This window comes from Mastomys coucha, unplaced genomic scaffold (genome assembly GCF_008632895.1).
Source record: "Mastomys coucha isolate ucsf_1 unplaced genomic scaffold, UCSF_Mcou_1 pScaffold22, whole genome shotgun sequence".
Lineage (NCBI taxonomy): Eukaryota > Metazoa > Chordata > Mammalia > Rodentia > Muridae > Mastomys > Mastomys coucha.
Genome location: NW_022196905.1, coordinates 262,046,113 through 262,048,692, shown reverse-complemented (window position 1 = coordinate 262,048,692; position 2,580 = coordinate 262,046,113). Strand labels below are relative to the sequence as shown.

Sequence of the window (2,580 nt, the reverse complement as noted above, 5' to 3'; positions counted from 1 at the left end):
AGAGAGAGAGAGACAGGCAGGCAGGCAGGCAGGCAGGCAGGCAGGCAGGCAGGCAGGCAGGCAGACACAGAGACACAGAGACAGACACTCCATTCTACTCAGGGAACGAACAAGAAGACACCAGGCAGCCAAGCAGCTCTGAGGAAGGATGCTGGGCAGCAGTTAGGTGCCTATGAGGGAACATACAGGCAAGATTCTGCCTAGTGTTTCACACTGATGTCATGCACACAAGTCTCTTCTTGTCGAGGGCCTTTAGTGTCACTCCATAGTTACAAACACAACTCCTGCTCTGTTTGGTTCATATGGCACTAAGACACTAAGGTTCAGTCTCCAAGTGCATGAGAGAAGCAGGGGACAGAAACAGCATGTCAGGGAAGCCTGGAATCCACTCTGTTCTCCATCGTCCCAGTCAAGTCACAAACTGGATCCCCGATGCATCTCTGCTTAAACTGCTAGTGGTTTTCCTGTACACAAAATAAAGCAGCCAGCCTGGTCTACAGAGCGAGTTCCAGGATGGCTGGGACTAAACAGAGAAACCCTGTCTCAGAAAAGAGAGATGGCTCAGTGGTTAAAAACACTTGTTGGTCTTGCAGAGGAACGAGATCCAGTTCCCAGGATCCAAATGGTGTCTACCAACCATCTCCAAATCCAGTTCCAGAGGATCTGAAGCCTCCTTCTGGCTCCTCAGGCACCAAACACACACGGCACACATACAAACATGCAGGCAAACACACACACACATACACACACACACACACACACACACACACACACACACACACAAAGTAAAAAAATCTGTAAAAACATACATTTTGCATGTATGTCTGTGCATCCTGTGAGTGCTTGGAGCCTGTGGAGGTGGGAGGGAGACATCAGACCCCCTGGGACCACAGTTGTGAGCCACTGTGTGGGTGCTGGGAACCAAACCTGAGTCCTGCCAGAGCAGCAAAACTCTTAACCCACACATCCATGTAAAGTGGCCTGTAGAAGGCCAATGCTTCAGGCAATGAAAGAAATTACCCAGAATACAAAGGTACACGGAGGGAATTTATTATAACGTGCTGCAAGAGAGCAGCAGGTGAGTTCCCAAAAAGCCTTGCGCGGCTGACAGCAGGAGTGTTCTATGGTGGTTGGGCGGGGTGGGTATTTGGTCTCCCAGCCACACCTGGATCCATGGGGGTGAGGGGACAGTTACTGTCTTCTACGTTGCAAATTACAGCACAAGCTGTTTCTCTTGAGACTGGCCAGCATTGTACAGTTATAATGCTACAGGTCATCAGGAGTTAGGCTCCAGATGGCGACAAAAGATATCACGCATCACCAGGAGTCAGGTACCAACTGGTCTTGTCTGGGCCCTTTGAAATCACCAACACTCAGACCGTTGCCCAACTCCAGTTTCAGCTTACAGTCTTCTAACCCCCTTCATATTATCTTCAGCTATTACAACAGCGAGTCTTATTAACACAACTGCCTATGACCCTCCAGCCCCGTGTCAAAATCCACAAGCCATCTGTCTTAGTGAGGGTTTGACTGCTGTGAGAAGATACCATGACCAAGGCAACTCTTATAAGGACAACATTTAATTGGGACTGGCTTATAGTTTTAGAGGTTCAATCCATTTTTATCATGGAATAATGCGAAGCACAGTAGTGTGTAGGCAAACATGGTGCTGGAGGAGCTGAGGGTTCTGCATCTTGATCTAAAGGCAGCCAGAGAGGGGCTGACTCTTCTGCACTGGGGGGAGCTCGAGCATAGGACCTCAAAGCCCACCTCACGGCTGGGCAGTGGTGACGCACGCCTTTAATCTCAGCACTTGGGAGGCAGAGGCAGGTGGATTTCTGAGTTCGAGGCCAGCCTGGTCTACAGAGTGAGTTCCAGGACAGCCAGGGCTACACAGAGAAACCCTGTCTCGAAAGGAAGAAAGAAAAGCCCACCCCACAGTGACTCGCCTCCTCTGACAAGGCCACACCCCCTAGCAGGGCCAAGCATACTCAAACCCCCACAGCGATGGTCACCAACTCACCATGTTGGCACATGTTGTAGTTTTGTAAGAGCCTTGTGTTCTCTAGCCTTTTACATCAATATGCACAAGTGGCCCAAGATCATTTGCATCCTTATGCAAATGCATCATGTGCACTACCTCTTTGAGTTCAATCCTCAACACAACCAAAACATGTAATAAAGGCATCACTCCAGAACCAGGGGTGTGGCTCTGTGATGCAGCACCAGCCTTAATAAAAAAATAAAGTAACAGAAGAAAAGCTCCTCCCAAGCTAAGCAAGAGCAGCTAGACGGGAGCAGCCCCGACAATACAACAGCAAGGGGCCAGCACAATGGTTCAGCAGGTAAAGGGGTCTGCTGCCAGGCCTGAAAACCTGAGTTCAATCCCAGCCCCTACACAGTGAAGGAAAGAACCAACTCACACAAGCTGTCCAAAAATATAAATGAAAGACATAACACTAATTTTAAAAACAGTGGATGATTAGCCGGGTGGTGGTGGCGCACGCCTTTGATCCCAGCACTTGGGAGGCAGAGGCAGGTGGATTTCTTGAGTTTGAGGCCAGCCTGGTCTACAGAGTG

The 2,580-nt window shown here is 49.6% G+C and overlaps 1 protein-coding gene across 1 annotated transcript in view; it reads right to left on the bottom strand.

The window, feature by feature from the left end:
• Gas8 (growth arrest specific 8) overlaps positions 1-2,580 on the bottom strand; it is a 19,287-nt gene that overhangs the window by 14,015 nt on the left and 2,692 nt on the right. The gene's annotated exons all lie outside the window — the stretch shown is intronic.